At 45.5% G+C, this 25,991-nt stretch overlaps 1 protein-coding gene across 2 annotated transcripts in view; it reads right to left on the reverse strand.

The window, feature by feature from the left end:
- Positions 1-25,527, reverse strand: part of FAM83H (family with sequence similarity 83 member H) — a 51,310-nt gene extending 25,783 nt beyond the window's left edge. The window contains exon 1 of one of the 2 annotated variants that reach the window (XM_045007404.1): positions 25,387-25,527. The gene's annotated coding sequence lies outside the window, so the exon portion shown is untranslated. The other variant, XM_045007405.1, reaches the window with a different exon arrangement.
- Between the last annotated feature and the right edge of the window lie 464 nt (positions 25,528-25,991).

Below are 25,991 nucleotides of genomic sequence, written 5' to 3' on the forward strand. Positions count from 1 at the left end.
GGTTTTAGTTGGGGGCTGAAGGTGATAGCTAGTGGCTTTCTGTTACTTTCTTTGTTGGGCCTGTCCTGTAGTAGGTGACTTCTGGGTACTCTTCTGGCTCCGTCAATCTGTTTCTTCACTTCAGCAGGTGGCTACTGTAGTTGTAAGAATGCTCGATAGAGATCTTGTGGGGGTTTGTCTCTGTCTGAGGGGTTGGAGCAAATGCGGTTGTATCATAGAGCTTGGCTGTAGACAATGGATTGTGTGGTGTGGTCTGGATGGAAGCTGGAGGCATGTAGGCATGTATAGCGGTCAGTAGGTTTCCAGTATAGGGTGGTGTTTATGTGACCATCGCTTATTAGCACTGTAGTGTCCAGGAAGTGGATCTCTTGTGTGGACTGGTCCAGGCTGAGGTTGATGGTGGGATGGAAATTGTTGAAATCATGGTGGAATTCCTCAAGGGCTTCTTTTCCACGGGTCCATATGATGAAGATGACATCAATGTAGTGCAAGTAGAGTAGGGGCGTTAGGGGGCGAGAGCTGAGGAAGCGTTGTTCTAAATCAGCCATAAAAATGTTGGCATACTGTGGGGCCATGCGGGTACCCATAGCAGTGCCACTGACTGTTACTCCCCTACTGTTACTCAGCTTCTTGTCAACTGTTGGAAACGGGCCATCCTGATTATCACTACTAAAGTTTTTTTTCTCCTGCTGATAATAGCCCACCTTAATTGATTACTGTCTGTTTCTGGCAAGTCTTTCAATAGTTTCCCAGCTGTGCCCCAGGTTTTTCAGCTCGGCTTCCACTGCTCTTTGCCATGTTGTTTTCAGGCAGCCTCATTTTTGCCTGCCTTCAGGTGTCCATCTTATTGCTACTCTGGTGATGGAGTCAGTTTCCATCTGAAGCACATGACCGATCCATCTCCAATGCCTCTTGGCAATGATGGTGCTCAGATCTTCTTGGCTGCACTGTGTCAATAGATCTTGGTTTGAAATTGTTCTGGGCCAAAGATACGGAGGATTTTTCTGAGGCATGTTGTATGGAATGAAACTTCCTCATTCCCCAGCATTCGGCACTATGAAGTGGTGTTGCAAGTACGGGTTGCAGACTCACCACCGCGGCGCCTCCTGCCAGTCGCGCTAGGAATTAGCTCTGTCCTAGCTGTGGAGCACCCTCTGCAGGTGGTGTCCTGCCCGTTGCCTGCTCTGCTGTGCTGTCTGGGACCTGCTCCCTGGCTTGTGGCCTCCTCTTCTGGACACAGCTCTCTGGCTGTGCCCCACTCGGTTCTCCTCCCTTTCAGGGGTTTCCGCAGTCCTCAGGCTGCACCTTCCCTCGTGGCCAACTGCAACCCTAAAGTCTAGTCCCTTGCCTCAGGGGCCAGCCACAGTCTGTATTGGGCCACACTCCTCCATGGCCAAGTGCAGTGTAAGGGGGGAGAGGGGAAACCAGGCCCACCTACTACTCTGGGTCCCGGCCCAGGGACCCTCTGACGGCAGCCATGTCCTGCCCTCCTTCTCTTCCCTCTACTGCTCGTGCTCCCTGGGCCACTTCCCTTTGGCCCTTGCACTTTCTTGGCCCTTTCTTTCAGGGGCCTCACCCTGGCAGATATCATGTTGGAGCTTTCCCTCTGTTCCCGAGCCTGTCCAGCGCTGCTCTATCTAAGGTGCTGTCCCTGGGAGCCAGTCCTCCTCCCTTGCTTGTCAGGAAGAGACTGCTGTCTCCTCTGCTTTGCAGCCTTTATATAGGGCCCAATCTGGCTCTGATTGGCTGCCTTTCTCTGATTGGCTGGGTTCTGCATAGGCTCCCTCCAGCCTGCTTTAACCCTTCCTCTGCCAAAGTGAGGGAACTGCCACAGTACAAAGCAGCTCTGATAAATCTTGAGTTTGGTTTTGGTGTTGTATTTTGATGATTTCCAGACTGTATTTAAAATCCTGAAGTTGTTCCTGGCTTTATTGATTTTGTTCCGGATGTCCTGGCTGATGGTGCTGCCCAAGTATGTGAATGCTTCTACATTGCCGAGAATATGATCCTCTATCTGTACTGGTGATGGTGAGGCAATATTAAAGGTCATGATATCTGTCTTATTGCAGTTGAATTTTCAGTCCAATTTGCTGGCTGAATGCATTGAATCAAGTTGATTTTTCTTGTATATGGTGTTTGGGTATGTGATAGAAGCACATCATCATCTGGGAAGTCCAGGTCTTCAAGGGATGAGAAGAGTGTCCATTTAATGCCTCTTGGCATGTCTTCTGTTGTATGCCGCATTACCCAGTCTATGGCAATGTTGAAGAGGATTGCAGATATGACACACACCTGACGTACTTCTGTTTTGACTTCAAAACTGAGCTCACTGTGATCAACACTGCATGTACCCTTGAAATAGAAGCTTTTGATGATGTTGATTATACGGACAGGAATTCCATATGCCTGCAGAATGCGCCATAGGCAGGTCCTGTGAATGCTATCAAAAGCCTTCTCAAAGTCTATGAAATTTATGTAGAGTTGCTGTTGCCATTCTAAGCACATACTCAGATACATAAAATGGAACCTTTACCTCAAAGTTTCATCAGGCAAACGAGCAAGGCTGGGAAATGCCGTCGGGTTTTGTTTTTGCAGAGGTACTGAGAAGCCTTAAGCGGTCTCTGAGCCCTGTCTGCACTCAAGCTTTAATCTTATTAAAGGAGTTGAACAAGACAGACGCTGCTTCCCTTATCAGCAGAGCAAGGCTAGGAGAGAGCGGTTAGCTAGAGTTTAGTATATTACAGTCAAACCTCGCAATAACGCACCCCGCCATAACGCGAAATCGCATATAACGCGATCATAAGTTGGCTCCCCTTTAAGGCCTAATACCAGTCCCCAACGCCATGGCGCCCACCGGGACATTGATGTGCCCCCACCTAGTGCCCGGCAGGGGAGAGAAGCTGCGGCCCCGTGCCTGCTAGGGACAGAGAGCACTGGCGCCCGCAGCCCTGGAGTTCTCTGTCCCTGGCAGGCGAGGGGCCGCGGCTTCTCTCCAAGCTGGAGAGAAGCCGCGGCCCTGCACCTGCTGGGGAAAGAGAGCACCGGCACCCGCAGCCTTGGAGTTCTCTGTCCCCGGCAGGTGCGGGGCCGCGGCTTCTCTCCCCTGCTGGGCACTAGGGGCACTAGGCAGCACACATCACTGTACCATGTTGTGGACCACTGACTTAAACTGACCGGCTTGAAATCCTGCTATACCGCGACCCCGCATTTATCGCAATGGAATTTTTTGGACCCCAAACATCGCATTATAGCAGGGTTTCACTGTACTAACCCCTCTCTTCCAATGAGACCATTTAAGAAATGGTCCATCTCATTCAAGATGTTGGGAAGGAATTTGAGGCAAGGTGGACAGAAAAGCATTAGTTACTGACAGAGCCGCAAGTCTGACAGAGACAGCCAGATTCTGATCCCACTTACATTACTTGTACGCTACTATAGCCACTGATATTCTGCTTCTCTCTGGTGTCAGAGCAGAACCAGCCCCAGCAAGTCAAAAACCACATTGCCAATGGTGGCTTCACAGAGAGAAGCCTCAACAATTAGGCCTAAGTTTAAGAAGCTGTAAGTTTAGGCCGTTTGAGCTAAGAGAGCAAATGAACACCTGCTTTACAGAGGCCCAGGGTCTGACTTGTTAGTGCTCTAAGGCCCTTTATGACATTTAAGTAACAAATCCCTCTTACCCCTACTGGAATGTCCCTAGTAGGAGGGCGCTCAAGGGCCAGCTCTACACCAAACCCTCATGACCCCAGGCTGCGACAGTAAGGCCTAGAATACTCAGACATGGCTTTAGGCCATCTTTGCCCACCCCTTGTGCCTGCACTAAGTGCATCTAAGATGGGATGAAGTATTGGGCTGCTCAGATTGGTGCACCAAGAGCTGTGAGAGGCTGACCAGCAATGGCAAGAAATCATCTTGTTTAGAGAAAGGCATCTCCTATGAAGTCGTGTGCCACCAGGAAAGATTTAAAACTATTTTTAGAGACAGAGGTGGAGTCTGCTCATTGCTTCCTAAGAGCCAGAGACCTAATTTACCTGACTTGGAAACCTGAAATCCTGGGGAAGAGAAACAAGTTCCTGGGCTGCATTTCATATCTGAGACACCAGCTGGATTTAAGGAGCACGCACCTACAGCCCAATTTGTCCTAGGTAAATTGAATTAACTGAATCCAGAAAGTTACACCACAGTGAACTTGGCACCTGGTGCAGACCAGTACCTCACAGACCCCGAGCTATGCAGGAGTGATCCCCAATTCCCACCACCCACCCACCCCCACTTGGATCAATGCAGCTTGGGAGGAAAATAGAAGTTCCAGGAAAGAGCTAGCTCAGGGTGGCGGGGATGGGAGGGAAAAGAAACTCTCAAATCAGCAGGAGCAGAGAAGCCATCTCAGCAGGTATTACAGCATGAGGGAAAGAGCCACGGCCACCCCTCCCCACTATCAGCCCGTGGACTCAGAGGGAGCAGGATGATCCCTGCACAATTCTAGAGATACTAGGACCCAAGTGATACCTCAGCATCCTCCCCCACCCCAAACGTGCAGCATGTGGCCTTGGGAGAAGAAAAAGTCCAGAAGGAACTGGCTCGCTCTGTAACGGACCTGTCCCAAACAACATGCACCACTCCACAAATCTGTGCATCATCTGGAAACTTTATCAGCAATGCTTTTATATTTTCTCTAAATCATTGATAAAAATATTTAATACCAGTTGTGTGAGAACAGTTCCCTGTAGGACTGTAGTAGAAACCACCTCATTGAATGATGATTCTCCTTTTAAATATACTTTGAGAACTATTAGTTAACCAGTTTTTAATCCATTTAATATGTGCCGCATTGATATGTGTATAGTGCTAATTTTTCAGTCAACCTATCATCTGGGCCTAAGTTAAATGCCTTTCAGCAGTCTGAGTATATTGTGTCAAGGGACTGCCACAAAGTTGAGGTGGGGTAGGCTATGAGTTAAAGATTGTTCTTATAAAAGTTATCAACATTTCTTTTATCACTTTTTCCCATTTGACCCATCTTTCCTCATTGCTAATCTAACATAGGCAGGCAATTGTTCCATTTCTCATATTCTGACTAACACATTTCTGTAGCTGGTATTTGTTTTTACAGCCATAGTGGTAAGATACATTTACTGGTTGCAGTCACCAGAATTCTAAAGAGGTGTATCTCTAGTGGAAAATTGTGACTAAATACTTTTTGCATACCAGTCATACACAACAAATTCAAAGACTTTTGGTTTGCTTTTAGAAAATTGGTGGCCAGATATATTTCAGGGATATATCCCACAAATTCCTGTTTATTATAAAGATATGTCTTACCCATTTTTTATCAATACATTCAAATGTGGGCAACCAAAAGCTGAAGTTGCTTTGATAAATTATGACAGGTTTCAGAGGGGTAGCCATGTTAGTCTGTGGGTTATAATCCACGAAAGCTTATGCCCAAATAAATTTGTTAGTCTCCAAGGTGCCACAAGGACTCCTCATTGTTTTTGATAAATAAGCCCCTCATCATCTTAAGCTAGGTTTATACTACAGATAGATCAACATGAGACAGCTTATGTCAACCTAACTATGTCAGTGTCTACAGTACAGCATTGCTCCCGCCGATGTAAGTGCCCTACTACATCGACATAAGTCCACCTCCATGAGAGGCGGAGGGCTGATGTGGGTGTAGTTAGGATGACGCAGTGTCCCTGTAGACGCTTACATCGGCTGTTGGCTGTCTTGTCAATTTCATGGCTCTGCTGGAGCTATGAAATTAACAAGAAAACCAACTCCTGGCTTCCTAGCCAGGGTGCTGCCCAGTTTGTACTCCAAGCTGGGCTGTCATGTCCAAACTGGGCTGCCACCTCTGGGGTCCCAGCTCCCTGCCAGGAGCATGACAGCTGACTGGACTCTGGGCACAGATCTCCCCGCTGGAGGCGAGAAACCCCAGGCAGCTTTCCCTTGCTCCTGGCTGGGAGTGGGGAGGCGAGAAGACTGGGGGACAGCTGGGCTCCTGGCAGGGAGCTGCATGGAGCCAAGAGCCTTGGTGGAAGTGCTCCTGGTGAGGACACACACCACCGACAGAAAAAGGGTAGTGTGGACATCAGGCACCGCAACAAGTCGACCTAACGTAGGTTGACTTAAGATTGTAGCGTAGACATGGCCTTAGAGGTGAAGGATAACGTAGTGATAGATGCACAGGACTGAGTCACAAGATCTGAATTCTGTTCCTGGTTCTCCTACAACTTTCTTGTGTGACCTTGGGTACACCAACACTGCAATGAAAGACCTGCTGCTGTTCTGAAAGGAGGCAGCTGACTCAGGCTCACAGGGCTTGTGCTGCAGAGCTATAAAATTGCAGTGCAGACATTTGGGCTCGGGCTGGAGCCCAGGATCTGAGATCCAGTAAGTGAGGAAGGTCCCAGAGCCTGGGGTCCAGCCCAGCCCAAATGCCTACATTGCAATTTTATCGCCCTGGAGCCCAAGCCCCATGGGCCTGAATCAGTAGAGTTGGGCCAGCCAAGGCTGTGCTGCTGTTTTTTATTGCAGTGTAGACATACATCAGGGTAGACCAGCACTGCAAAAAACACTTCTTGACAGCAAGTTTCAGAGCCATCAACTGACTCAGGTTTGCGGGTCTTGCACTCTGGGGTTAAAAATAGAAGCGTAGCTATTCAAACCAGCTGGAGCCTGGGCTCCAAAACCCAACGAGGGAATGTCTCTGAGCTTGGGCTCCAGCCTGAGCCCTAATGTCTATGCTGCTATTTTTAGCCAGATAGCGTGAGCCCGACTCAGTTGATCCAGGCTCTGAAACTTGCTGCCGTGGGTCTTATTTTTTTATTTTTATTTTTGCAAATTTTCAAGCTTGGATACTTAAAGTTAAGCAGCTAAATGAGGGGCCTGATTTTCAAAGTTGCTAAGCAACTGGAGGTCCCATTGACTTCACTAAGAGTTATGGGTGTTCAACACCTCTATAAACCAGCCCCCTCATTTAGCTGCCTAGCTTTAAGTATCCAGGTTTGAAAATGTTAGTCAGAACCTCTTTGTGCCTCAATTTTCCTGTGTTCAATAGGGATAATTCTTTCTTTCCTGCTTCAAAATGTGGTTTGGGAGGATACATGAACTAATGTTTGTAAAGTGTTTTAAGACCATCAGATAACATGGGGAGAGGGATAGCTCAGTGGTTTGAGCATTGGCCTGCTAAACCCAGTGTTGAGAGTTTAATCCTTGAGGGGGCCACTTAGGGACCTGGGGCAAAATCAATGCTTGGTCCTGCTAGTGAAGGCAGGGGGCTGGACTTGATGACCTTTCAAGGTCCCTTCCAGTTCTAGGAGATAGGATACCTCCATTATAAATAAATAAAAAAAAACAGAGGTGCAACCTTATTATTTATCATTTCAGTTACTTGTTTTCAAAAACCTGTATAGTTTTACCATCACTTTTCTGTTCCTGAAACGCAGACTGAGCTCATGCTGTAGATACTTGTATTGGGATATTCCTGGACTGATGCCCACTGGATGCATAGAGTTTAAGTCCAGAATGAACCATTAGATCAGGGGTCTCCAACCTTTTCACACACAAGATGACTTCATGAATTTAAGATCAACCCAGGATCTACCCCGCCACTTCCCTGAGGCCCCACCCCACTCACTCCATTCACCCCTCCCTCCGTTGCTCGCTTTCCCCCACCTTCACTCACATTCACCGGGCTGGGGCAAGGGTTTGGGGTGCGGTGCAAGCTCTGGGCTGGGGCTGAGGGGTTCGGAGTGTGGGACAGGGCTCCGGGATGAGCCTGGGACGGGGGTTTGGGGTGCAGGAGTGAGGGTTGCAAGCTCGGGGAGGGAGTTTGGGTGTAGGGGTCATATGGTCACACTGCACCTAATTTCATAGAAGCAGCAAAGAATCCTGTGGCACCTTATAGACTAACAGACGTTTTGCAGGAGCTTTCGTGGGTGAATACCCACTTCTTCGGATGCAAGTAGACTAACACGGCTACCCCTCTGATACTAATTTCATAGAATCCACTGGACATTTCATGAGTTTTGCATGAGGCTCCAGGCTGGGGCAGAGTGTTGGGGGTGCCACCTGCCCTGGCCCCATGCCGCTCCCAGAAACGGCTGGCTGCTGGCACGTTTCTGCGGCCCCTGGCGGGGGCGGGAGGCAGCAGGTCTCCATGTGCTGCCTGCAAGTGCTGCCCCCACAGCTCCTGTTAGCTGGTTCCCAGGCAGCAGGTCTCCGTGTGCTGCCTGCAAGCGCTGCCCCCGCAGCTCCTGTTAGCTGGTTCCCGGCCAATGGGAGTGTGGAGCTAGTGCTCGTGGCAGGGGCAGCATGTGGAGCTGCTTCACCCGCCCCCCTCCCTTTCCTCTCCCTATCCCCCCTCAGGGGCCGCAGAGACGTGCCAGCAGCCAGCCGCTGATCCATGAGAGGACTTTCCCTCTTATCCTATGACTGCTGAGTTTGCTTAAGAGCCTTTGGTGAGGGATCTTGTCAAAGGCTTTCTGAAAGTCCAAGTATACTATGTTCACTGGATCACCCTTGTCCACATGCTTGTTGACACCCTCAGAGGGTTCTAATAGATTAGTGAGGCACTATTTCCCTTTACAAAAGCTGTGTTGACTCTTCCCCAATATATTATGCTCATCTATGTATCTTATGCATCTGATGAAGTGGGCTGTAGCCCACGAAAGCTTATGCTCAAATAAATGTGTTAGTCTCTAAGGTGCCACAAGTACTCCTGTTCTTTTTATGTATCTTATAAATGCTGTTCACCTGGTAACTGAAATTAGGCTTACTGGCCTGTAATTGCCAGGATCGCATCTGGAGCCTTTTTTCAAAATTGACATTACATTAGCTATCCACCAGTCATCTGGTATAGAGGCTGATTTAAGCCATAGATTACATACCATAGTTAGTAGTTCTGCAATTTCATATTTGACTTCCTTCCAAAACCTCCTCTACAGACACCTCAATCTAAGATAGTTCCTCAGATTTTTCCCCTAAAAAGAATGGCTCAGATGTAGGGATCTCCCCTACATGCTCTTCAGTGAAGACTAATGCAAAGAATGTATTTAGTTTCTCCACAATGGCCTTGTCTTCCTTGAGTGCTCCTTTAGCACCTTGATCGTCCAGTAGCCCCACTGACTCTTTGGCAGGCTTCCTGCTTCTGATGTACTTAAAATATTTTTTGCTTTTACTTTTTGTGGCTTTAGCTAGTTGTTTGTTGGAATCTTTTTTGCCTTGCCTTATTATACTTGGCTTCCCAGAGTTTATACTCCTTTCTATCTTCCTCACTAGGATATGACTTCCAGTTTTTAAAGGATTCCTTTTTGCCTCCAGCTGCCTTTTTTACTCTGCTGTTTAACCATGGTGGCTTTTTATTTATTTATTTTTGGTCCTCTTACTGTTTGTTTGTTTTATTTGGGGGTATGCATTTAGTTTGAAACTCTATTATGGTGTTTTTAAATAGTGTCCCTGCAATTGGTAAGCATTTTACCCTTGTGACTCTTCCTTTTAATTAAAATTTAACTAGCTTCCTCATTTTTGTATAGTTCCAGTTTTTGAAGTCAGCTGCTACTGTGGTGGATTTCTTTGGCATCTGTTACCCTACAATGATGTTAAATTTAATTATATTATCATTGTTCTTACTCAGAGGTTCAGCTATATTTACCTCTTGTACCAGATCCTATGCTCAATTTAGGACTAAATCAAGAATTGCCTCTCCCCTTGTGGGTTCTAGGACTAGTTGCTCCAAGAATCCATCATTTAACGTGCCTAGAAATTTTATCTCTGCATCCCTTCTTGATGTGACATATACCTAGTCAATATAAGGATAGTTGAAATCCCCAATTGTTATTGTGGTTTTGGTCTTCGAAGCCTCTCAAACCATCCTAAGTATTTCATAGTAACCATCACCATTCTGGCCAGGTAGTATATTCCTATTCCTATACTCTTATTTTACTAACAATATCTATCCAGAGAAATTCTAGGTACAGTTTGATTAATTTAAGATTTTTACTTTATTTGATTCTATGCTTTCTTTCAAATATAGTGCCACACCCATACCAGTATGACCTACTGTAATTCATATATATTTGTACCCTGGTACAAAACCCTGTCCTAATAATTTTTTGCCACACCACCAATCTGTGTGTCAGCCACAAATTTTATCAGCAGTATTCTGTTATTTATTTCCAGAGCATTGGTATGTAATCTATGTCTTAAATCAGCCTCTATGCAGTTACCTTTATCAATCTAACTTGTAATCTCATCAACAAGTGAATTCAGGTTTATTTGACTAGACTTATTTTCCATAAAACCATGTTGATTGGCAATACTTATATTCCTATCCTTTAATTTTTTATTGATTTGACTTCTGCATCAGCAGTTTCATTATTTTGCTTCATACTGAAGTCAGGTTAACTGTCCTCTAATTACGTGGATCATCCCACTTACCCTCTTTTGAATATTGGAATAATATTAGTACTCTTGGGTGCAGGTTATCCGGGCCTGTAATTTAAAAAAATGTTTATCCATAGTAGATGCTATTTAACATCCTCATTAATGGACTGGAAAGTACTTCATTACCCACATGTAATAAGAATACATCCTCCTGCTTCTTTCCAAATTCAGGTCACAACTATTTATAGATCACTTTTGCCTCTCCTACACCCTTACTAACAATTTTATCATATCAATTTAGTAATGGAACTATATCATTTCTAGGATTTCTTTTGTTCTTTATTATCCTTTGCTCTGCCAGCCATAAATATTTTTCTCTGATGTCTTTAGTATTCCTTATCCATTTTCTACACTTTATAATGTCAAAATTATATCGATTGTTGCCTCCTTCCTCTTTTTTTCCATTTGTGGAAAGTGATTTGTATTTACTTTATCACATGTGGATGATGAATACTACACCCACTTCTGATGTCAACATTTTTAAAAAGATGTTGAAAAATTCAAGTGGGTACAGAAAAGAATCACAGAAATAACAGGTAATAAAAGACTGTTAAATCTAGCAGAGAAAATCAGAGCAAGAACAAATTGCTGGAAGCTGAAGCCAGACAAAATTTAAATTTTAAATAAGGTGCACATTTTTAAACAGTGAAGTTGATTAACCATGGAACAAGCTGCCAAGGAAAGTGAACATAAAAACAGCCATACTGGGTCAGACCAAAGGTCCATCTAGCCCACTATCCTGTCTTCCAACAGTGGCCAATGCCAGGTGCCCCAGAGGGAAGTGGTGGATTCTCCATTTCGTAATGCCTTAAAAATCAAGATCTTGCCTTTCCTGAAGACATGCTTTAGACAAACAAGTTATTGGTCTCAATGCAGGAGTAATTGGGTGAAATTCTATGGCCTATGTTTCTCAAGGAGCCAATATTAAAGACACAACTGCAAACTATCCTAGTGCACAGGAAAGACAGTAGGAGACCAATATGGTGTTGTCAGGAGCTCTTTACTTGAAAATCAAAAAGGAATCCTACAAAAAGTGGTAATATGGACAAATTGCTAAGGAAGCGTACAAAAGATTAGCACAAGCATGTAGGGACAAAATCAGAAAGGTGTAAATCATTTTGTGCCTTAGCCTAATAAGGGACATAAAAGGGAAGGAGAGCTGATGACATCAAGAGGGCTGAAGTGTTTAATGCCTATTTTGCTTCAGTCTTCACTAATGTCATATGTAAGACACAGGAGGTAACTGTCCTGCTCTACTCAGCACTGATGAGGTCTCAGTTGGAGTACTGTGTCCAATTTTGGGTACCATACTTTAGGAAAGATGTGGATAAATTGGAGAGAGAGAGTCCAGAAGAAAGCAATAAAACTGATAAAAGGTTTAGAAAGCCTGACCTATGAGGAAATGTTAAAAAATACCTGGCACAATCTCCAAACTGTTAACAATTATCTTTGAGAACTCAGACAGGACGAGTGAGGCCCCTGAGTTCTAGAGAAGAGCAAACATAGTACCTATCTTTAAAAAGGGGAACAAATAGGATCTGGGGAATTATAGACCAGTCATCTTAACTTCAATACCTGGAAAGATACTGGAATAAATTATTAAACAATCAATTTATAAGCACCCAGAGGATAAGGTTATAAAGACTAGCCAGCATAGATTTGTCAAGAACAAATCTTACCAAACGAACCTAATTTTCTTCTTAGACAATTACTAGCCTACTGGATGGGAGAAACAGATGATGTGATATATTTTGATTTTAGTAAAGATTTTGACATAGTGCCACATGACATTCTCAACAGAAAATTAGGGATTTGTCACATAGATGATATTACTGTAAGGTGGGGTGCACAACTGGTGGAAAGACCATACTCCAAGAGTAATTATCAATGGTTCACAGTCAAACTGGAAGGGTAGTGGAGTCCCACGGGGCTCAATGCTGGGTCTAGTACTAGTCAATATTTTCATTAAAGCCTTGCACAATGAAGTGGAGAAGCTGCTCATAAAATTTACATAAGATAAGAATGGCCATACTGGGTCAGAACAATGGTCCATCTAGCCCAGTATCCTGTCTTCCAACAGTGGCTGGTGCCACATGCTTCCATCCCCTGTCATCCAGTCCTAGCTTCTAGCGCTCAGAGATTTAGGGACACCTAGAGCATGGAGTTGCATCCCTGACCATCTTGGCTAACAACCATTGATGGACTAATCTCCATGAATTTATCTAATTTTTGTCTGAACCCAATTACACTTTTGGTCTTCACAATATCCCCTGGCAATGAGTTCCTCAGGTTGACTATGTGTTGTGTGAAGAAGTAATTCCTTATGTTTTTTTAAACCTGTTGCCTATTAATTTCATTGGTGACCCCTAGTTCTTGTGTTATGTGAAAGGGTAAATAATACTTCCTTTCACTTTGTCCATACCATTCATGATTTTATAAATCTCTATGATATCGCCCATTAGTTGTTTCTTTTCTAAGATGAACAGTCTCAGTCTTTTTAATCTCTCCTCATATGGAAGCTGTTCCATCCCCCTAATCATTTTTGTGGCCCTTCTCTGTACCTTTTCTAACTGCAATATATCTTTTTTGAGATGGGGCAACCAGAACTGCACACAGTATTCAAGATGTGGGCATATCATGGATTTATATAATAGCATGATGATAGTCCAGGTCTTATTATTTATCCCTTTCCCAATGGTTCCTAACATTCTTTTTGCTTTTTTGACTGCATCTGCACATTTAGTGGATTTTTTTCAGGGAACTATCCACAATGACTCCAAGATCTTTCTTGAGTGGTAACAGCTAATTTAGACCCCATCATTGTGTATGTATAGGTGGCATTGTTTTCCACTGTGTATTACTTTACATTTATAAACACTGAATTTCATCTGCCATTTTGTTGCCCAGTCACCCAGTTTAGTGAGATCCTTTTTAACTCTTCAGTCATTTTAGTTAAATCCAATCTTGAGTAATTTCATATCATCTGCAAGCTTTGACACCTCACTGTTTCCCCTTTTTTCCAAATCATTTATGAATATGTGGAACAGTATTGGCCCTAGTACAGTAATTTGCAGATGACATCAAGCCGGGAGGGGTTGCAAGTACTTTGAAGGACAGGATTAAAATTCAAAATGAACTTGGCAAATTATTGAATTTCATCTTGTTGATTTCAGACCAGTTTTCTAAAGGCAAGTGCAAAGTACTACCCTCTGAAAAGAAAAGTCAAATGGACGGCAACAAAGGGGGGAAAACTGGCTAGGAGGTAGTGCTGCTGAAAAGGATCTGGGAGTTACAGGGGATCACAAACTGAAGGAGTCAATAAAGTGATGCAGTTGCGAAAAAGGCTAATATCATTCTTCGGTGTATTTAACAGGAGTGTTGTATGTACGACATGAGAGGTAATTATCCCATTCTACTTGGCACTGGTGAGGCCTCAGCTGGAGTACTGTGTCCAGTTCTGGGTACCACACTTTAGGAAAGAAGTGGATAAATTGGAGAGAGTCCAGAGGAGAACAACAAAAAATGGTAAAAGGTTTAGAAAACCTGACCTATGAGGAAAAGCTTAAAAAAAAAATTAGTTACATGCTCTTTAAAATCCATCTCAGTCCTCCTAATTTCCTTCTTACATATTGCCTATAGGCTTCATTAGGGTTAACCTTCCATATTCTGAAGGACCTCTCTTTGTCTTGAATAATCTCTTGAACCTGGTATTTAGCCTTACCAGTTAACTTCTTGCCTTCTTGGTTCTCTAAAGTCCTCATCTTTTCAATCGCTTTGTGGACATATGTCTTTCCAAGCTTCTAATCATTCTCCTCAACTGCCTCTGAACCCTTTTTTTTGCTGTACCCTTTCTGAAATAGGGTGACCAGAACTGAATACTGTATCCCAGATAAGAATATCCTGTTGATTTATATAAAAGGCATAACACTTGCAGCATACGATTCCTAACATTTTGTTTACTGCTTTGAGCCCTGATGCCCACGGAGAAGGTCATTTTCCTGACTTCTAATTTAACTATGGGAAGCCAGCAATGTTGCTATTTGTTTATGGTTTGTATTACAGTAACACCTAGGAAATCTAATCAAGGATCCAGAATCTCATTGTGCGAGGTGCTGTACAAGCAATTCATGTCAGTTCCTGCCTGAGAGATCTCATAATCTAGGTCCCACAAGATACAATGGATGGATGAAAGAGAGAAATAGGCTATGGCCATGTTAACAGGAAGATGAATTCTTTGCTTCAGTCTTCATGGCTGAGGAAGTTAGGGAGATTCCCAAACCTGAGCCATCCTTTGTAGGTGACAAATCTGAGGAATTGTCACAGATTGAAGTGTCACTAGAGGAGGTTTTGGAATTAATTGATAAACTTAACAGTAACAAGTCACCGGGACCAGATGGCATTCACCCAAGAGTTCTGAAAGAACTCAAATGTGAAATTGCAGAACTATTAACTAAGGTTTGTAAGTTGTTCTTTAAATAGGCTTCTGTACCCAGTGATTGGAAGATAGCTACTGTAATGCCAATATTTAAAAAGGGCTCTAGAGGTGATCCCGGCAATTACAGACCAGTAAGTCTAATGTCAGTACCAGGCAAATTAGTTGGAACAATAGTAAACAATAAAATTGTCAGGCACATAGAAGAACATAACTTGCTGGGCAAAAGTCAACATGGTTTCTATAAAGGGAAATCATGTCTTACTAATCTATTAGAGTTTGAAGGGGTCAACAAACACGTGGAGAAGGGCGATCCAGTGGACATAGTATACTTAGATTTCCAGAAAGCCTTTCACAAGGTCCCTCACCAAAGGCTCTTACGTAAATTAAGCTCTCATGGGATAAGAGGGAAGGTCCTTTCATGGATTGAGAACTGGTTAAAAGACAGGGAACAAAGGGTAGGAATAAATGGTAAATTCTCAGAATGGAGAGGGGTAACTAGTGGTGTTCCCCAAGGGTCAGTCCTAGGACCAATCCTATTCAACTTATTCATAAATGATCTGGAGAAAGGGGTAAAAAGTGAGGTGGCAAAGTTTGCAGATGATACTAAACTGCTCAAGATAGTTAAGACCAAAGCAGACTGTGAAGAACTTCAAAAAGATCTCTCAAAACTAAGTGATTGGGCAACAAAATGGCAAATGAAATTTAATGTGCATAAATGTAAAGTGATGCACATTGGAAAAAATAACCCCAACTATACATACAATATGATGGGGGCTAATTTAGCTACAACTAATCAGGAAAAAGATCTTGGAGTCATCGTGGATAGTTCTCTGAAGACATCCATGCAGTGTGCAGTGGCAGTCAAAAAAGCAAACAGAATGTTAGGGATCATTCAAAAAGGGATAGAGAGTAAGACGGAGAATATATTATTGCCCTTAAATAAATTGATGGTACGCCCACATCTTGAATACTGCGTACAGTATCATCTCAAAAAAGATATACTGGCATTAGAAAAAGTTCAGAAAAGGGCAACTAAAATGATTAGGGGTTTGGAATGGGTCCCATATGAGGAGAAATTAAAGAGGCTAGGACTTTTCAGCTTGGAAAAGAGGAGACTAAGGGGGGATATGATAGAGGTCTATAAAATCATGAGTAGTGTGGAGAAAGTGAATAAGGAAAGGTTATTTACTTGTTCCCATAATATAAGTAGTAGGGGCCACCAAATGAAATTAATGGGCAGCAGGTTTAAAACAAATAAAAGGAAGTTCTTCACACAGCGCAGAGTCAACCTGTGGAACTACGCGCCTGAGGAGGTTGTGAAGGCTAGGATTATAACAGGATTTAAAAGAGAATTAGATAAATTTATGGAGGTTAAGTCAATTAATGGCTATTAGCCAGGATGGGTAAGGAATGGTGTCCCTAGCCTCTGTTTGTCAGAGGGTGGAGATGGATGGCAGGAGAGAGATCATTTTATCATTACCTGTTAGGTTCCCTCCCTCTGGGGCACCTGGCATTGGCCACTGTCGGCAGACAGGATACTGGGCTGGATGGACCTTTGGTCTGACCCAGTATGGCTGTTCTTATGAGCAAGTTTAGCATAGTAGGAGTAGCCCCAGCTCTTGTAGGACAAGTATTGTTCAGACATTGCAGTAGAAGTAAATTCTAAGAAGGGATTTGAAGGATGACAAGGAGTTTTCTCCATGTGTAAGGGCAGCATGGGAGAAAACAAAGGTGCTGGTGGGACAAATGGACTAGCAGGTGCGTGACTAGCACTGCTGGCATAGCAGAGTTGGCATGGCAGGGTCAATGGCAAGACAATAGAAATATTAAGTAGGATGGGGCTAAATTATGAAGGGCATTAAGGGTCAAGATGAGGCACTTGTGAAGCAATACGTATGAGGTGTCCAAAATCCCTCTTCCACTGTGAATTTCACCTGCCATTACTTCCCAAGTCAGGTAGCTTGGCTAGGTCTTTCTAGAGTTCCTCAATCTTGATACAAGTGCTGGAGTTGTAATTGCTAGACCCAATTCACACACATACTGGAGTGATGCTCTGGTGTACAGTCACATTTGCATTGCTACAAATGGCCACATAAGGCACAGGGCATAAAAATAATGAATAAATGGTCAGTTTTCAGAATGGAGAGAGGTAAATAGTGGTGTCCCCCAGGGGTCTGTACTGAGACCAGTACTGTTCAACATATTCATAAATGATCTGGAAAACGGGTTAAATAATGAGGTGTCAATTTTGCATATGATATAAAATTACTCAAGATAAGTCAAAAGCTGACTGTGAAGAGTTACAAAGGGATCTCACTAAACTAGGTGACTGTGCGAAAAAATGGCAGATGAAATTCATTGTGGATAAATGCAAAGTAATGCATATTGGAAAGCACAATCCTAACTATACATACAAAATGATGGGGTCTAAATTAGCTGTTATCATTCAAGAAAGAGATCTTGGAGTCATTTTGGATAAGTCTCTGACAACATCTGCTCAATGTGCCGAGGCAGTCAAAAAAGCTAACAGAATGTTCGGAACCATTAGGAAAGGGATATATAACAAGACAGAAAATAACAGAATGCCACTATATAAATCCATGGTACGCCCACATCTTGAATACCGTGTGCAGATTTGGACTCCCCATATCAAAAAAGATATATTGCAATTGGAAAGGGTACAGAGAACAGCCACAAAAATGATTAGGGGTCTGGAACAGCTTCCATATGAAGAGAGATTAATAAGACTGCGACTTTTCAACTTGGAAAAGAGATGACTAAGGGGGGATATGACAGAGGTCTATAAAATCTTGACTGGTGTAAAGAAAGTGAATAAGGAAATGTTATTTACTCCTTCACATAACACAAGAACTAGGTGTCACCAAATTAAATTAACAGGGAGCAGGTTTTAAACAAACAAAAGGAAGCACCTTTTCAGACAACACATAGTCAACCTGTGGAACTCTTTGCCAGATGATATTGTGAAGGCCAAGACTAGAACAGAGTTCAAAAAAGAACTAGATAAGTTCATGGAGGATAGGTGCATCAATGGCTATTAGCCAGGATTGGCAGGGATGCAACACCATGTGTGCCAGAAGCTGGGAATGGACGACAGGATCACTTGATGATTACCTCTTCTGTTCATTCCCTCTGGGGCAGCTGGCATTGGTCTGACCCAGTATGGCAACAGAATCAGATCCACGGGTCTTGCGTCCTTCTCCAATTAGCTGTAGAGGCCTATCTTCCCCACCCTTCAGCTTGGCCTTGTCCAAAGAAGCTGCACTGGTTGCTACTTCTGGGGACCTCTGTGCAGGAAGCAGTGTCCTTTCCACTTCTCTATATACCCAGAGGAGGCTAGCAGGGGAAGAGGAAGAGGAGAAGATCAAGCGTGATACCACTGTTACCATCTGGTAGCTGAGGGAAGCATTGAAGACCTTTGAACCAACTCCTTTGAAGGAGTATAGTTCATAGGCCTCCCTTAGTACCTCAGGAGGCCTTTCAGTCTCAGAGCCTTATGTGAAGTTTCCCTCTGGGCTGGGGCCCAGTTCTACTCCCACACATGCTCATGGAACTGGGAGTGACTTCATTAAGCCCAACTCTTTTCTCACTCATCCAGCCCAGTGTGAACCACAAGATTGATTAGTCTGGAAAGCCTGCCTTAGACTCAGGGCTGGCTTTAGGTTTTTTGCCGCCCCAAGCAAAAAAAATTTTGGCCGCCCCCTACCCCCCCCCTTTTTTTTTTTGGCTTTTACACGTTTGCACTTTGCAATTTGTTGTTGGTTTGGTTTGGTTTGACTGGGTGCGGTACTGATGCAGCATTGGGCAAGGACTGCATCTGAATCTGCTTGAGCCGGGTGTATCTGCCTCAATTTCTTATTGAGACAAAGGAGCTGAAAAGCCCCATGGGCCACTAGAGCGCCTGAGTAACTCGTGCCTCCTGTAATATGTGCAGAGGGGAAATACAGACTAGAGAGGGACATTTCAAGAGGCTTAAATCACTGCGTGCTTTGCTGACCTGATGTCACATCTGGGTCTCTTGAAGGAAGGCTACGGGGTTGTGTAGCCACGATCGGAGACAGCCCTTGGCTTTCCTGGGCATGCTCCGTATTTCAGTCTTAGTAGGAGCTGGGCTGCTGCTTCTGAGCGCTTTCTGCTACTTTTGCTCATTTAAAATGAGCCTGACGTTCCCCAAATCATTAACTGAAATGGGTAAAGAGCGTGCTGGAGAATTGCCTGCTGTCTGACGGGTGCTAATTCCGACACTGCCACTTGATCAAAGGGTCGGGTAATTATCTTTAAAAAGTTGTGCCTGAATGAAAGGATTTCTCCTGGCTGAGATTTGTTTTCAAGGGGGCGGGGGCGGGAGAGAAGAAGGGGGAAAGCCGGACTAACCCTTGAAGGGGTATTTCATGGCACTCTCTCCCACTGCGTCTCCCTGAGCCCCACCCGCTGTATGGCAGCGCAGGGTTATCTGGCTGGTGGCACTGACGGTGTTACTGGCCGCTCGGGGCTTCCTTCCTGGCCCTGATAAGTTCTTGGCGGCTTTCTCGTTGTTCCTCGGAGGACTCGGGCTGTAGGGCTTTAGGAACATGAAGCCGCTCATGGCGGACTCCGGGGTCAGGCAGACTTTGTAGCAGTAGCCTGGAGGGCCGCTGCCGGCCACATCCAGGCAGTTGGTGGGCACTTTGTTGGTGGGCTTGGTGTTGGAATTTTTGAAGATGTCAGAAGGAATGCCGCCCCTGGAAATGTGCCACCCCAAGCACTTGCTTGCTTTGCTGGTGCCTAGAGCCGGTCCTGCTTAGAGTGAGCTTCTTTTCTAATCTGATCAACCAAAGGCAGAACTCTCTATGACAGAAAGCTGAAACTAGATACGTTCAGATGAGAAATAAGGTGCCTTTTTTAAATAGGGAGGGTAGTTGTTCCAATGGTCCATTTCTAGGGACATGGTAGGTTCTATGTCACTTGAAGTCTTACTGGATGCCTTTCTAAAATAAATGTTCTAGTTCAACTAGGAGTAATAGGCTCAATATAGGAATCACTAAGTGAAACTCTCTGGCCTGTGTTTACAGAGGTCAGATTAGATAAATAATAATGGGTCCATCAAGCCTTAAGTCTGTGAATCAGGAGCAACAGCACAGGACTCAGTTTTTCTCTAACCCTCATCTAACCCAGGAGTGAGGCCCCTAAAATCACTGCAGTGTTATATGCCAGTGTAAATCTGCTCTAAGTAAAAGGAGAAGTGGGTCAGAGTCATTCCTTTCTCACTTACATTCTACTGCCTGATGTCAGCTCCCACTGAAGTCTCAGTGCTCCAGGCTCACTCTGCTATTTTCCTGCCTAGTGATGTGTCTCAAGTGCTTGTTGTTACGTGTTTCACTTGCATAGCTAGTTCCCAGCCTGCCTCTCTCTCAGCTGAGCCCCTCCCTGACTAGACCTGCTTGTCTGCCTCAGACACTCCCAAACATTGAGGTCTTCCTGGTGCTACATGCACCAGCAGAAAGAATGGCTGTGAGGCAGCAGTGCATGGGATAATCCCTCTGGAAAAGGGGTGGTTCCATGTGATCTCTGCCTGTTCCTAGCATCAGCCCTGCATGCACACATATATACACACAACTTTTTGGGCTCAGGCACCTTGCCTTTCTCAGAACCCCAGCCTTTCAGCACATAAGAGACAAGTAGCATATGGAGAGGAACCGACTTCACAAAAAACTCCTTGACTTGTTGGATCTTTGAGGTACCAATGAAATGCCCAGATCCTACTCAGTATGGAGGAACTTCCAAATCCCAGTGAGGACAGAGATGTAATTCAAAAGGACCTAGAGGGGTTAGAAATTTGGCAGGGAAGCAGAGAGAGGTACAGCCTGGACACATGCAGTTAACATAGTACTTAGACCTGAGTTTGCAATGGGCTGTGGCAACAAACAGACCAACATGAGTTTAAAGCTGCATATCCAGAGGCTTCATGTGAACAGTCTCTTGCTAGGGCACTGGTGTGTTCGCACCTGAAATATCATGTTTAGTTCTGGGCACAATGACAGGCAGACACTGACAAATTGAAGGGAGTTCAGAAGAGCCACAGAAACAAGCAGGAGCCAGAAGATCTGAGTTATGGGGACAGATTTAAATAATTAAACCTGCCTGGTTTGACAAAGGGGGCAGCTCATTGCTGTGGAAATTTATAAAGGAGACCAAATAACACTAGAAAATGTTCTGTAGTGGATACTCATGCTCTGCCTGCCTCCCAGCCCCAAAGATGGGCATGATGGACTGGTAGGACTTCTCCAGTTCAGGGGCTGCTAATGCTTTCTAGTCCTGTAAAGTTGGGATCTAGGCTCAGCCCTCCCAGGGCCTGGTTCTAGATGCAATGACTTCTTTTACTAAAGAAGTATCTCCCACCAACAAAGGCTCCTTCCAACCCAGGCCTCACTTTTTATCACTTCTTCTTGAAGGGGAAAGTTGTCTCAGCCACCACCGTTAGTTCCCAAACATTTCCCAGAATTCTTTGAACTGGCCATATTGCTGCTTCCAAGGAGACTTTGCAACAGTCCTTGTAAAGGATTCTGGAGCACATCAGAGACCCAAAGTGCCTGCCCCTACACAAGTGAGAAGAAATAGGACCTATTTTCCAGGACATGGGGATGGACACCTTCATAGGAAGGAACGGTTTGGGACAGGCTTGTTGCTCGGCACACTGGTCTGGGGCCACAGTTGGACCTTCACAGCCCCACCAGTTGTCTCCACCATGCCCTGACAGCAATTATTCTTTCCCTTTAATGTTTTTTCTTGTGCTTTCTGCTGACCTCTCTCTGTTTCTGTCTGCCTGCAAAAATGGAGTCTGAGCTGAGGGTTAACAACTTTGCCTAGGCTACAGTGAAGGCTCTTGCAGGGGACTGGACTAGATGACCTCTCGAGGTCCCTAGGTCCAATGATTCTATTCAGGCATGTGCCTTCTTGTGACAGTGTTATGTTATTGGCTCTTGCTCCAGACCTCCTCTCTGGGTCTCTGACCAGCCTGTATTGGCCACTCTAGGTTAGTGCATTTGACTGGAATACAGTCCCATTCCTAGCACAAAACGGTTTCACATGAGTCAGTCACCATCTGTGCTGCATGGTGCAGTGGAAAAAATGAGCAATACCTGCCTGCATCAGTCTAGAAGGAATTTCACTCTCATTGAGATCATGGTTAGTGGGTAAGGAACTCAGTTTCCTGTATTAATTCACCTAATCTCTCAATTTCATTCAGTTGCCTGTATCATACCTAGTATGTGCATATACACACTTCAGCCCATGAACTAGGCTAACAAGCTCCAACATCCATGTTAGTAATGTATTGGGTACAGTTGGACACAAGACAGACCCCAGGGAGACAGTGATGGGGGATCCTTCTCAACACCCGAGTGACCCCACTGGACCCTCTTTCAATGCTACCTTCCCATTCTGTTCAGGAGGGACTCATGGCATATTCCCTTCTTGGGAGTGGAAGGTAAGCCAGATGGTTGGAACATCTAGGGCAGGGATCAGCAACCTTTGGCATGCAGCCCACCAGGGTAAGTACCCTGGCGGGCCGGGCCATCTTGTTTACCTGCCGCGTCTGCAGGTTCAGCCGATCGCAGCTGCCACTGGCCGCGGTTCCCCGCTCCAGACCAATGGGGGCGGCGGGAAGCGCGACCAGCACATTCCTCGGCCCTCGCCACTTCCCGCAGCCCCCATTGGCCTGGAGCAGCGAACCGCAGCCAGCGGGAGCCACGATCAGCCAAACCTATGGACATGGCAGGTAAACAAACAGGCCCGGCCTGACGGGCTGCGTGCCAAAGGTTTCCGATCTCTGATCTAGGTGATTCTGAGACCAGAGTAAGGCAAGGAGAAAAGTAGCAAAGAAGTCACATGTTCTAAGCTTCCCTTTGAAGTGGTTACTGGGACAATGAATCATCCCTGCCTATCTCACAAAGTAAAAAAAAAAAAATCTACTGTGATATCAGGATGAGGGATAGATAAATCCAGCCTGCACAAAGTCACTTGGACAAAGCCTGATGTTAGAACTGGTTATTTTCTGCACATTAAAACAGACTCGAAACTGAAGAGAGATTGAGTGTGGGAAGGGTCTGTACAGAAAGTTATACACAGAGAGGGCAGCCCAAGCAAAGGGCTTGAAGTGCCAGAGTCAGACCCTCACACTAGATTTGTACATAGCAGGGAGCCACAGGAGGGTGGGTAACAGAGGGTGGGAAAGCAACAAGAGAAGGTATAATTTGGGGAGGAGAGATTCTGGCAAATCAGCAAAACTGATTACAGTGTCCCCTCTGTGGATTGTCCTGGGGCTCTGTTTTCATTACAAGCTGCGATGGGTCATAGGAGTTTACTAGTAAAACTCCCCATCCTTAGTGGGTCTGTGCAAAACTTGCCAAATGTAACTTTACTAAAAGTTCAAAATATCTCATTTGGGCTGGAAATGTCCCAGGGACAGCTGCAGGATATTTTAGTTTAGAATGTTTTGAGCACATGAAAATAGGGGCAAATGCAGGTGTCTCCTGAGCCAGGACTATCCCCTGGTGCAGTCATACCAGACCATGGAGCATGATACTATCACCTGCCTACTTTGACATGTTATCCTCCTACAGCCACAAAACAAGGATAATGTTGCCTTCTCATAATACCATCACAGTATTCCACCTCTGACAGGGCATGATAGTCCCTCCAGAGCCCCAGCCGGAAGAAAATACACTATCTTGGGCCTATAGCTGGATGGGTAAAAGTGCGTTATAACCCTCCCCTCACAGCCCTGGTTAAAGTGTGCTACAGCTTTTCAGCACAGTAGGCTCTTTACCTCTTATCACATACTATGCATACATAGAATCATAGAACCATAAAGTTAGAAGGGAGCACAAGGGGTCATCTATTCTAACCCCCTGCTAAGATGCAGGATTTGTTGTGTCTAAATCATCCAAGACAGTTGGCTAACCAGACTCCTTTTGAAAACCTCCAGTGAAGAAGCTTCCACAACCTCCTGAGGCGTCTGTTCCATTGTCCTAGTGTCTATATTCCATCTGAAACTGAGTGCAACCTTTATAAACAGGGTGTCTCCAACCAAATCAAGTCACCAAAGACACTATTCTTCCTTCAAGTTCCCATTTCCATGATTGCCCCAGCAATACAAAGAGCCCCAATCTGAAGCCAGCCCAGTGCTGAATTTCATTTCACTCACCAGAACCATTTCTGAGTGCCTGAGAAATGAGGCCTTCCCAGTGCTTAATTTGCAGGGCTACCCCGGGGGGGGGGGGGGGAATGGGGCAATTTGCCCCAGGCCCTGCAGGGGCCCCGCGAGCCCTGGCCCAATGGCAGTCCAGGTCTTCGGCGGCATTTCGGCGGTGGGGGGCCCTTCAGTGTTGCCGAAGACGCAAAGCGACTAAAGGGCCCCCAGCCGCCGAAATGCCGCTGAAGACCCGGACCACCGCCGGGTGAGTACAAGCGCCGCAGCTCCCCTGCTTTGCCCCAGGCCCCCTGAATCCTCTGGGCGGCCCTGTTAATTTGTGCCAGGGCTGAGCCCCAGCATCTCTAGACTTGGCAGTTCAGAGCCCTGGCACCTTTGGGCTTACTGCATCAGCTATGAATGTAAAAAAATTGCTTGAGCCTCGGCCCCTCTTTCATTACAAATTAAGCACTGGTCCTTCCCCTCTCTCTACACACAAAGTCGAGTTCTGTCACAGGAAAGACAAAGGTTTTCCATCTGCAGAGGAAAACAAGTCAGAGTGCATGTACGTGCCTCTCTGCATGTGTATGATGTGTGTGTGCGGGCATATGGAGGGAGGCCAGGGCAGGCAAAGAAGCAGAGGGTGGCAGCAACTGTTTCTTTGTCCCTGCCCACCTTGCCTCCTCCCCTTTCCAGTCCTGTAACCCAGTTAGTCTTTTTCATCTTAATGCGCTGATCAGAACCTCCAGTTCCCGTCAAATTACACAGCTATGCTGCAGGCGCCCCTCTGAGGAGTGAGTCACGTACATGCAGCTTCTATCAGGTTGTGGATCCCCTCCCAGGTGGAATCAGAAAAGTTGCTTTCCTTGGGGCATTCAGAAGAAGACTGGACAGAGACCAGACCAGACAAAAAGCTGTAAAGAAGAATCCTGCCCAGGGATTGGAACAGATGAGAACAGCTTCCCTCCACAACCCCCGCTCCAGTCTTTACAGGGACCCTCTTTTTTAGTCTCTGCTGCGATCCCCTTTCCCTCCCAGACAGTCTGCTAGGATCTTCCCCTGCTAAGATTATCTCCACTGCTGGGCTTCCCCCTCTTCCCCACAGATTAATGCTTCATAAACTGTGGAAGAATGGCTCTTAGACACTGCAGCAAGCGCCAGAGGCAACGCACCCCGACTGCGAACTGGGAGAGTCCCTGGTTCCCAAGCTCCTCCTCACCTGCAGCCTTTGGCTTGCTCTCTCCAGGGCCAGAGCCCCAGTGAGTCCCCTGAGACCCTCAGAGTAAGTAATTTAGGAAGCCTAAACTTTTCCTACCTTCCCAGGTGAGCCAGCGCAGGTGATGGATCTCGCTCTGGGCTCTGCCTCTCCCCCTGACGTGCCTGAAGCCTGATTCACTGGCACCTCAGACAGGCCAGAGTGAAGCTCCACCCAGGGCAGAGGGTGAGTAAGCGAGCGAGCAAGGCACAAACTCTGGAGAGTTATTCCCCAGGATTGCAAGGGAGCGAGATAAGGGCAGTGCATTCCTGAGCCAAAGGCTGTTTGCCTCTCCCTTCCTGCCTTCCCTGCAGCCTATCGCACCAGCTTGGAGCTCAGGTCTCCTCCTGCAGGAAGGGAAAAAACAACTCCCAGCGGCTCCCAGAGATTCTGAAATTCAACACTTCACAGACTGAAAAGAAAGTGATTTAGACATGCCCTGACTGAGCCTTGCACAGCTCCGTTTGGGAGTGTTCCCAGCCCTTTCCTCCAGCAGATGACCAACAGTGAGGTCTGACCCGTTCCAGTATCCCCCACAGTGTGACAGGATAGCTTGTATTTAGTAGCAGCTCGCCACCCATTTGGGTTAGTTCTAAAGATGATTTCTAGCTTTTTGGTCTTCACTAGCATAGGCTCATGTTAACAAAGTTGCAACAAAAACATTC

Source organism: Mauremys mutica, chromosome 2, assembly GCF_020497125.1.
Source record: "Mauremys mutica isolate MM-2020 ecotype Southern chromosome 2, ASM2049712v1, whole genome shotgun sequence".
NCBI lineage: Eukaryota > Metazoa > Chordata > Testudines > Geoemydidae > Mauremys > Mauremys mutica.